The following is a 10,414-nucleotide window of genomic DNA, read 5'->3' as shown; positions in this document are numbered from 1 at the left end:
AATGCAGCGCGGTTCTTCAGTTGTTTGCGTTGTGAGAAAATGCAGCGCGTTTCTTCAGTTGTTTGTGTTGTTACAAAATGCAGCGCATTTCTTCAGTTGTTTGCGTTGTGACAAAATGCAGCACGTTTCTTCAGTTGTTTGCTTTGTGACAAAATGCAGCGCATTTCTTCAGTTGTTTGCGTTGTGACAAAATGTAGCGTGTTTTCTTCAGTTGTTTGTGTTGTTACAAAATGCAGCGCGTTTCTTCAGTTGTTTGCGTTGTGCCAAAATGTGGAGCATTTCTTCAGTTGTTTGTGTTGTTACAAAATGCAGCGGTTCTTTAGTTGCTTGCGTTGTGACAAAATGTAGCGCGTTTCTTCAGTTGTTGGTGTTATTACAAAATGCAGCGCGGTTCTTTAGTTGTTTGCGTTGTGACAAAATGCAGCGCGTTTCTTCAGTTGTTTGCTTTGTGACAAAATGCAGCGCATTTCTTCAGTTGTTTGCGTTGTGACAAAATGCAGCGTGTTTCTTCAGTTGTTTGCGTTGTGACAAAATGTAGCGTGTTTCTTCAGTTGTTTGTGTTGTTACAAAATGCAGCGCGTTTCTTCAGTTGTTTGCGTTGTGCCAAAATGTGGAGCATTTCTTCAGTTGTTTGTGTTGTTACAAAATGCAGCGGTTCTTTAGTTGCTTGCGTTGTGACAAAATGTAGCGCGTTTCTTCAGTTGTTGGTGTTATTACAAAATGCAGCGCAGTTCTTTAGTTGTTTGCGTTGTGACAAAATGCAGCGTGTTTCTTCAGTTGTTTGTGTTGTGACAAAATGCAGCGCGGTTCTTTAGTTGTTTGCGTTGTGACAAAATATAGCGCATTTCTTCAGTTGTTTCCGTTGTTACAAAATACAGCGCGGTTCTTTAGTTGTTTGCATTGTGACAAAATGCAGCGCGGTTCTTCAGTTGTTTGCGTTGTGAGAAAATGCAGCACGTTTCTTCAGTTGTTTGCGTTGTGACAAAATGCAGCGCGTTTCTTCACTTGTTTGTGTTGTTACAAAATGCAGTGCGGTTCTTTAGTTGTTTGCGTTGTGACAAAATGCAGCGTGTTTCTTCAGTTGTTTGTGTTGTGACAAAATGAAGCACATTTCTTCAGCTGTTTGTGTTGTGACAAAATGCAGCGCGTTTCTTCAGTTGTTTGCGTTGTGACAAAATGCAGCACATTTCTTCAGTTGTTTGCGTTGTGACAAAATGCAGCACGTTTCTTTAGTTGTTTGCGTTGTGACAAAATGCAGCGCGTTTCTTCAGTTGTTTGCATTGTGACAAAATGCAGCGCGTTTCTTCAGTTGTTTGTGTTGTTACAAAATGCAGCGCGGTTCTTTAGTTGTTTGCGTTGACAAAATGCAGCGCGTTTCTTCAGTTGTTTGTGTTGTGACAAAATGCAGCGCGTTTCTTCAGTTGTTTGTGTTGTTACAAAATGCAGCGTGGTTCTTCAGTTGTTTGTGTTGTGACAAAATGCAGCGCATTTCTTCAGTTGCTTGCGTTGTGACAAAATGCAGCGCATTTCTTCAGTTGTTTGCATTGTGACAAAATGCAGCACGTTTCTTCAGTTGTTTGCTTTGTGACAAAATGCAGCGCATTTCTTCAGTTGTTTGCGTTGTGACAAAATGCAGCGTGTTTCTTCAGTTGTTTGCGTTGTGACAAAATGTAGCGTGTTTCTTCAGTTGTTTGTGTTGTGACAAAATGCAGCGCGTTTCTTCAGTTGTTTGCGTTGTGCCAAAATGTGGAGCATTTCTTCAGTTGTTTGTGTTGTTACAAAATGCAGCGGTTCTTTAGTTGCTTGCGTTGTGACAAAATGTAGCGCGTTTCTTCAGTTGTTGGTGTTATTACAAAATGCAGCGCAGTTCTTTAGTTGTTTGCGTTGTGACAAAATGCAGCGTGTTTCTTCAGTTGTTTGTGTTGTGACAAAATGCAGCACATTTCTTCAGTTGTTTGTGTTGTGACAAAATGCAGCGCATTTCTTCAGTTGCTTGCGTTGTGACAAAATGCAGCACATTTCTTCAGTTGTTTGCGTTGTGACAAAATGCAGCACGTTTCTTCAGTTGTTTGCGTTGTGACAAAATGCAGCGCGTTTCTTCAGTTGTTTGCGTTGTGACAAAATGTAGCGCGCTTCTTCAGTTGTTTGTGTTGTTACAAAATGCAGCGCGTTTCTTCAGTTGTTTGCGTTGTGCCAAAATGCAGCGCATTTCTTCAGTTGTTTGCGTTGTGACAAAATGCAGCACGTTTCTTCAGTTGTTTGCGTTGGGACAAAATGCAGCGCGTTTCTTCAGTTGTTTGCGTTGTGACAAAATGTAGCACGTTTCTTCAGTTGTTTGCGTTGTGACAAAATGCAGCGCATTTCTTCAGTTGTTTGTGTTGTGACAAAATGCAGCACGTTTCTTTAGTTGTTTGCGTTGTGACAAAATGCAGCGCATTTCTTCAGTTGCTTGCGTTGTGACAAAATGCAGTGCATTTCTTCAGTTGTTTGCGTTGTGACAAAATGCAGCACGTTTCTTCAGTTGTTTGCGTTGTGACAAAATGCAGCGCGTTTCTTCAGTTGTTTGTGTTGTTACAAAATGCAGCGCGTTTCTTCAGTTGTTTGCGTTGTGACAAAATGCAGCACATTTCTTCAGTTGTTTGCGTTGTGACAAAATGCAGCACGTTTCTTTAGTTGTTTGCGTTGTGACAAAATGCAGCGCGTTTCTTCAGTTGTTTGCGTTGTGACAAAATGCAGCGCGTTTCTTCAGTTGTTTGTGTTGTTACAAAATGCAGCGCGGTTCTTTAGTTGTTTGCGTTGACAAAATGCAGCGCGTTTCTTCAGTTGTTTGTGTTGTGACAAAATGCAGCGCGTTTCTTCAGTTGTTTGTGTTGTTACAAAATGCAGCGTGGTTCTTCAGTTGTTTGTGTTGTGACAAAATGCAGCGCATTTCTTCAGTTGCTTGCGTTGTGACAAAATGCAGCGCATTTCTTCAGTTGTTTGCATTGTGACAAAATGCAGCACGTTTCTTCAGTTGTTTGCTTTGTGACAAAATGCAGCGCATTTCTTCAGTTGTTTGCGTTGTGACAAAATGCAGCGTGTTTCTTCAGTTGTTTGCGTTGTGACAAAATGTAGCGTGTTTCTTCAGTTGTTTGTGTTGTTACAAAATGCAGCGCGTTTCTTCAGTTGTTTGCGTTGTGCCAAAATGCAGCGCGTTTCTTCAGTTGTTTGTGTTGTTACAAAATGCAGCGTGGTTCTTCAGTTGTTTGTGTTGTGACAAAATGCAGCGCTTTCTTCAGTTGCTTGCGTTGTGACAAAATGCAGCGCATTTCTTCAGTTGTTTGCATTGTGACAAAATGCAGCACGTTTCTTCAGTTGTTTGCTTTGTGACAAAATGCAGCGCATTTCTTCAGTTGTTTGCGTTTGTGACAAAATGCAGCGTGTTTCTTCAGTTGTTTGCGTTGTGACAAAATGTAGCGTGTTTCTTCAGTTGTTTGTGTTGTTACAAAATGCAGCGCGTTTCTTCAGTTGTTTGCGTTGTGCCAAAATGTGGAGCATTTCTTCAGTTGTTTGTGTTGTTACAAAATGCAGCGGTTCTTTAGTTGCTTGCGTTGTGACAAAATGTAGCGCGTTTCTTCAGTTGTTGGTGTTATTACAAAATGCAGCGCAGTTCTTTAGTTGTTTGCGTTGTGACAAAATGCAGCGTGTTTCTTCAGTTGTTTGTGTTGTGACAAAATGCAGCACATTTCTTCAGTTGTTTGTGTTGTGACAAAATGCAGCGCATTTCTTCAGTTGCTTGCGTTGTGACAAAATGCAGCACATTTCTTCAGTTGTTTGCGTTGTGACAAAATGCAGCACGTTTCTTCAGTTGTTTGCGTTGTGACAAAATGCAGCGCGTTTCTTCAGTTGTTTACGTTGTGACAAAATGTAGCGCGCTTCTTCAGTTGTTTGTGTTGTTACAAAATGCAGCGCGTTTCTTCAGTTGTTTGCGTTGTGCCACCATGCAGCGCATTTCTTCAGTTGTTTTGCGTTGTGACAAAATGCAGCACGTTTCTTCAGTTGTTTGCGTTGGGACAAAATGCAGCGCGTTTCTTCAGTTGTTTGCGTTGTGACAAAATGTAGCACGTTTCTTCAGTTGTTTGCGTTGTGACAAAATGCAGCGCATTTCTTCAGTTGCTTGCGTTGTGACAAAATGCAGCGCATTTCTTCAGTTGCTTGCGTTGTGACAAAATGCAGCGCATTTCTTCAGTTGTTTGCGTTGTGACAAAATGCAGCACGTTTCTTCAGTTGTTTGCGTTGTGACAAAATGCAGCGCGTTTCTTCAGTTGTTTGCGTTGTGACAAAATGTAGCGCGTTTCTTCAGTTGTTTGTGTTGTGACAAAATGTAGCGCGTTTCTTCAGTTGTTCGTGTTATTACAAAATGCAGCGCGGTTCTTTAGTTGTTTGCGTTGTGACAAAATGCAGCGCGGTTCTTCAGTTGTTTGTGTTATTACAAAATGCAGCGCAGTTCTTTAGTTGTTTGCGTTGTGACAAAATGCAGCGCAGTTCTTTACTTGTTTGCATTGTGACAAAATGCAGCGCGTTTCTTCAGTTGTTTGTGTTGTTACAAAACGCAGCGTGGTTCTTTAGTTGTTTGCGTTGTGACAAAATGTAGCGTGTTTCTTCAGTTGTTTGTGTTGTGACAAAATGCAGCGCGGTTCTTCAGTTGTTTGTGTTGTGACAAAATGCAGCGCGTTTCTTCAGTTGTTTGTGTTGTGACAAAATGCAGCGCGGTTCTTCAGTTGTTTGTGTTGTGACAAAATGCAGCGCATTTCTTCAGTTGTTTGTGTTTTCTTAAATTGCAGCACGTTAAGCTCTCTTGGCCACCGTATAACAGTATCTCCAGCAGAAAAGATATCCAAAAATGCTGTTTTAAATTGTAAAGATTTTGTTTTTGAAACTAATGAAGACAGCAGAAGTCAATGGTTGATTTATATTATTTAACCTGACATGTTTACTGCTACAAAATATTTTAAATGTTTCTCAAAATAAAATATATTGCGTTCATAGGGGAAAAATATTTTTGTTTTTTAACCAGACATTTAAAAAAAACGTATTTTAGAGCAGTAACCACAATACTGTGAAATCGTGATATTTTTATCCAAGGTTATCATACCGTCAGAACCGGCCCATGCCTAGACCCTGCATTATGTGGCCATGAATCTGTTCTCTTTACAGCTAACAGCAAAAACATTATTACCAACAATGTGGATTAAATATATTCACACACAGATACACAAATTACATGGGTTTAACTACAAATCAGGCATTGCTATCTCAAAAATAATTAAAGTCAAAAATATGACTTTATTAGCTGAAATGTAGTTTTCAGGTCTAATACCTGCTGTGTCAGTCACAGGACTCTTTTTTTTCATATGTGGTATAAGGACTAATATGAGCATGTGTAAAGTGAATCAACTGATTTGTAACTAGTTGTAGAGATTGGAAGTGTTACAACTATGCCCGGTCTCCCCCTTGAAATTTAAACACAACTTGTATTTTAAATATATGATTCACAACTACATATTCAAATTAGAGATTAGATCTGCTTACAGCGCGTCATTTACAGTATGTGTGTCAGAAAAGAGAGAGATTATAAATACACTGTTTGATCAATTCATATGTGATTTATCAATTCATACGCTTCCATGATTTAGTGGAATTGAGATCTTAAGTAAACCATAGAGTTTGCGTAAACTGTGCACCCGTCCAGCGTTTTCAGGCAGACTCGGGTAAGGTTTTTTACAAAACAAATGGCTTTAGGCTATATAACGAAAACATGTATTATTTTATACCACTACGGAAACGTTAACACATTTGGTACAATTATTTTAACAATGGTGCAGCATGGGGAAATTCCTGAGTTTGCAGTAACTGAAATGCCAACAGGACTGGTCTGCGAAAGCACTTTTATAGCGCATATCTGCTCGAGAGCTCCACAGTTTTTCAGATTCTTAGCATCTAATGACGTGAAGCACTAAACATACTAATTACAACAGTGTGATCATAACAGTACATAGAACAGCCAATGCTGATCACATCGGTGTGATCGAACGCGTCAAAGGGTAAAAGAGTGTTCATATATTTTTAATTATTATTCAGTGATTCCTCTGCGTACCACTAGAAGGAAGCCAGTGTACCACACTTTGAGAACCACTGTTATAGATAGATAGCTAGGGCTTGTTTGTGTCAGGTTTTTTCTTTTCAGTTAATAGAGAGCAGGCAGAAGAGAGAGACTCACAAGCAAATCGGTGGACATTTATCTAAAACTGTTGTAGAACAGCAGGGAGGGTTTTGTTGGGGCTGTCTTTGTTTTTTTTTTTTTTGTTTTTTTTTTTTGCAGATTGGAGTGGAGTAAAAGAAAGGGACTCACAAGGGGAACAGTGGAGATATACTTGAGGACCTGGAGCTCAGGAAGCAAGTAGAACTGCTTGAACAGACTGAACAACAGAGTTAGTTTCCAAAGAAATGTATTAAGATTAATTAAAGACTTGATATCTTACTCTTGGGCAGATTGGCATGGAACATGTGGAGAAACAGGAAAACACACCTCAGTAATGAAAACACCTCAGTAAATTAGGGACTGCCTTAAAATTTTAAGTTGAATCAAATGAACTTTATAAAACATTTAAAATTATATACTTTAATTTTTACAGAGTGTCACAGAAGGGATGGGATTTAGGTAAACAATATAAACAATGTTTATGTACAGGATAGCAGGTGAGTATATTGATGCAGATGATTATTGTCCATGAACATAAACTGGATATTTGACTGTGCAGGCTTGGAGACAGATGCCACAGACAGCAAACTGGATGAAGACTAGACAAGTAACCAGGAGACACCACTCTAGATGAGACATGGAAGGCACAGGAGACGCAAGTAAACTGATATCTAAGAATCAACACTGATGGTGTATAGGGACTTCAGTCCTTTCTTTACTAGCAAAGAGTCTGAACACAAAGTGAATGTGAGGGGAGTCTTTGTAGTGCTGTGATTATGATGGTGGTGATTTTCAGGTGTGTGTCTAATTAGACTCAGGTGAGGGTGCTCGGGGTGCTTCAGTGGGTGGAGAAGCTGGTGTTACTGTGACAGTAAGTGGTGGTCAGGTTTTTCCTTCAGACAGACAGAGATAGATACAGTATTTTTGTTTGTTTGTATGCTTCATTTGTATATTGCTGTCTAATTTAACATCTGCAGATTGTTATTTGTTATATCGTCAAATAAATTGATCTGTTATAATGTATTTGTATGCTGTCAGCTTTAACACATATTGAATATTGCTGCACGTCTATTGTCAGATAGATTGTCTGGATGTATTATTTATTTGTCATTTGTGCTGTCAGCTTGTTCAACATTTGCAGATTTTAATAGTTATTTGTTTTATTGACAGTTTTACTAATTATTGCAACACATTTATCTATTCTAAGTTTATAGATTGTCATCTAGTAGAATATTTACTTATAGCTGTGAAATAGTATTTGTTAGTGTTACAACAGAACCAGACTGGAGACAATGGTAGATGAAACTTACAAAGAATTGTATTAAGAGTAATTAATGACTTGATATCTTTGTATTGTGTTTTACACATCGAAATGGACCACATGGAGAAAAAAAGGAATTACACACCTCAGCAATGACTGGATGGTCAGGAATTTACTTTTTAAAAATAAGATGGACGGGTGAATCGGTGGACATCCTTCCAAGATGGAGTGGTGGTTGGTATAGATGGTTAATTAGGCCTTGTTTGTGTCAGGTTTTTCTTTTTTAGGTAATGGAGAGAGAGCAGGCAGAAGAGGGAGACTCACAAGAGCATCAGTGGACATTTATCTAAAAAATGCTGGAGAACAGCAGGTAGAGCTCTGTCAGTGCTGTCTATAGCTGCGTCCCAAATCACATACTTATACACTATTCTACGCCATTTTGTAGTATAAATAGTGTAAGTAGTGCTTTCACACTGGAATATTCTACTTATTGTAAAAAGATTAAGTGCACTTTAAATTCCGGGATGCTGCACTAATTTAACCATTAAAAGAAGTGTGGACTGTTGGACACTTCACACACTCAACAGCCGCAGTTTTGATCACGTAGCGGAAGGGGCGGAGCTATCAGGATCTTAAGTTTGATTACTTTATTTTGGATTATGAAAGCCAAATTCTCCTACAAGAGTGATTATGCTGCTTCCTGATGGTGAATGCGGTTATACTCATGGCAGGTTTTATTTGATAGTTTGGTCATTTGTTTCACTAATTTGGCAACCGTCGAACATCATCTGGGAAATGGTTTGAAGTTGCAGTTAGTAAATAACCCTTAATGTTCTATTTGGAATGACACTACATTCATATACTATGGTGTTGAGTGTGTAAGTGCATAGTGTGCCATTTGGGATGCAGCTTCTGTCTTTTGCAGGTTGAAGTGGAGCAGAAGGAGGAGACTCATAAAGGGAACGATGGAGATATACTTGAGGACCTGGAGCTCAGGAAGCAGGTAGAATGACTTGAACAGACTGAGCAATGGAGTTAATTTCTAAAGAAATGTATTGAGATTCATTTAAGATTTGATGTCTTTCTTTTTTCGCAGATTGGCATGGAGCATGTGGAGAAACAGAGAAACACACCTCAGTAATAACAAGTAGATTGTAATAAATTAGGTACTGCCTTAACATTTTTATGTTGAATCAAATGAACTTTATAAAACATTTAAAATGATATATTTTAATTTTTACAGAGTGTCACAGAAGAGATGGGATTTTGGTGAACAATATAAACAATGTTTATGTACAGGATGGCAGGTGAGTATAAGCAGGTGAGTATATTGATGCAGATGATAATGGTCCATGAACATAAACTGGATATTTGACTGTGCAGGCTTGGAGACGGATACCACAGAAGGCATAGGATAAAGACCAGACAAGGAACCAGGAGACACCACGCTAGGAGATACATGGAAGGCACAGGAGACGCAAGTAAACTGATATCTAAGAATCAACACTGATGGTGTATAGGGACTTTAGTCCTTTCTTTACTAGCAAAGAGTCTGAACACAGAGTGAATGTGAGGGGAGTCTTTGTAGTGCTGTGATGATGATGATGGTGGTGATTATCAGGTGTGTGTCTAATTAGACTCAGGTAAGGGTGCTCGGGGTGCTTCAGTGGGTGGAGAAGCTGGTGTTACTGTGACAGTAAGTGGTGGTCAGGTATTTCCTTCAGACAGACAGAGATAGATACAGTATTTTTGTTTGTTTGTATGCTTCATTTGTATATTGCTGTCTAATTTAACATCTGCAGATTGTTATTTGTTATATAGTCAGATAAATTGATCTGTTATAATATATTTGTATGCTGTCAGCTTTAACACATATTGAATATTGTTGCACGTCTATTGTCAGATAGATTGTCTGGCTGTTGTAGTATTTATTTGTCATTTGTGCTGTCGGCCTGTTCACCATTTGCAGATTTTTATAGTTATTTGTTTTATTGACAGTTTTACTAATTATTGTAACACATTTATCTATTCTAAGTTTATAGATTGTCATCTTGTAGAGTATTTACTTATAGCTGTGAAATATTATCTGTGAGTGTTACAACAGAACCAGACTGGAGACAATGGTAGATGAAACTTCCAAAGAATGGTATTAAGATTAATTAATGACTTCACATCTTTCAATTGTTTTTTGCAGATTGGAATGGACCACAAAAAAAGGGAATTACACACCTCAGGAGAGACATGGAAGACACAGGAGACGTAAGTAAACTGAAATCTAAGAATCAACACTGACAGTGTATAGGGACTTCAGTCCTTTCTTTATTAGCAAAGTCTGAACAATAAGTCTGAACAATAGTATACAGTCATATACTATGGTGTTGAGTGTGTAAGTTCATAAGTACATAGTGTAGAAGTTCATAGTGTGCCATTTGGGATGCAGCTTTTGTCTTTTGCAGGTTGGAGTGGAGCAGAAGAAGGAAACTCACAAGGGGAATGGTGGAGATATACTTTAACACCTGGAGCTCAGGAAGCAGGTAGAATGGCTTGAACAGACTAAACAATGGAGTTAGTTTCCAAAGAAATGTATTGAGATTAATTTAAGACTTGATATCTTTCTCTTTGGCAGATTGGCATGAAGCATGTGGAGGAACAGGGAAGCACACATCAGTAATGACAAGTTCATCGTGATAAATTTAATTTGCCTTAATTTTTTAAGTTGAATCAAATCAACTTCATTAAACATTTAAAATTGTATACTTTAATTTTTACAAACTAAGTAATGGTCAGGTATGTTCTTCAGATAGATTGATATTATTAAACAAGCTGGTAGAGTAATATTGATGTTGTCTTTGTCTTTTACAGAGTAGAGTGGACAAACTAGAGGATCACACCTCAGCATATGATAAGAAACT

General features: G+C 38.5%; 1 long non-coding RNA gene across 1 annotated transcript; it reads left to right on the top strand.

The window, feature by feature from the left end:
* The first annotated feature begins 8,907 nt into the window (after positions 1-8,907).
* LOC130230275 (uncharacterized) lies at positions 8,908-10,205 on the top strand. Its single transcript, XR_008837940.1, has 4 exons — positions 8,908-8,983; positions 9,697-9,761; positions 9,959-10,036; positions 10,129-10,205. It is a non-coding gene; the product is annotated as an uncharacterized LOC130230275 (long non-coding RNA).
* Positions 10,206-10,414: the final 209 nt, after the last annotated feature.

The sequence above is a fragment of the Danio aesculapii genome, chromosome 6, assembly GCF_903798145.1.
Source record: "Danio aesculapii chromosome 6, fDanAes4.1, whole genome shotgun sequence".
In the NCBI taxonomy this organism is placed as follows: domain Eukaryota; kingdom Metazoa; phylum Chordata; class Actinopteri; order Cypriniformes; family Danionidae; genus Danio; species Danio aesculapii.
This window is presented reverse-complemented; position numbering and strand designations above follow the sequence as displayed.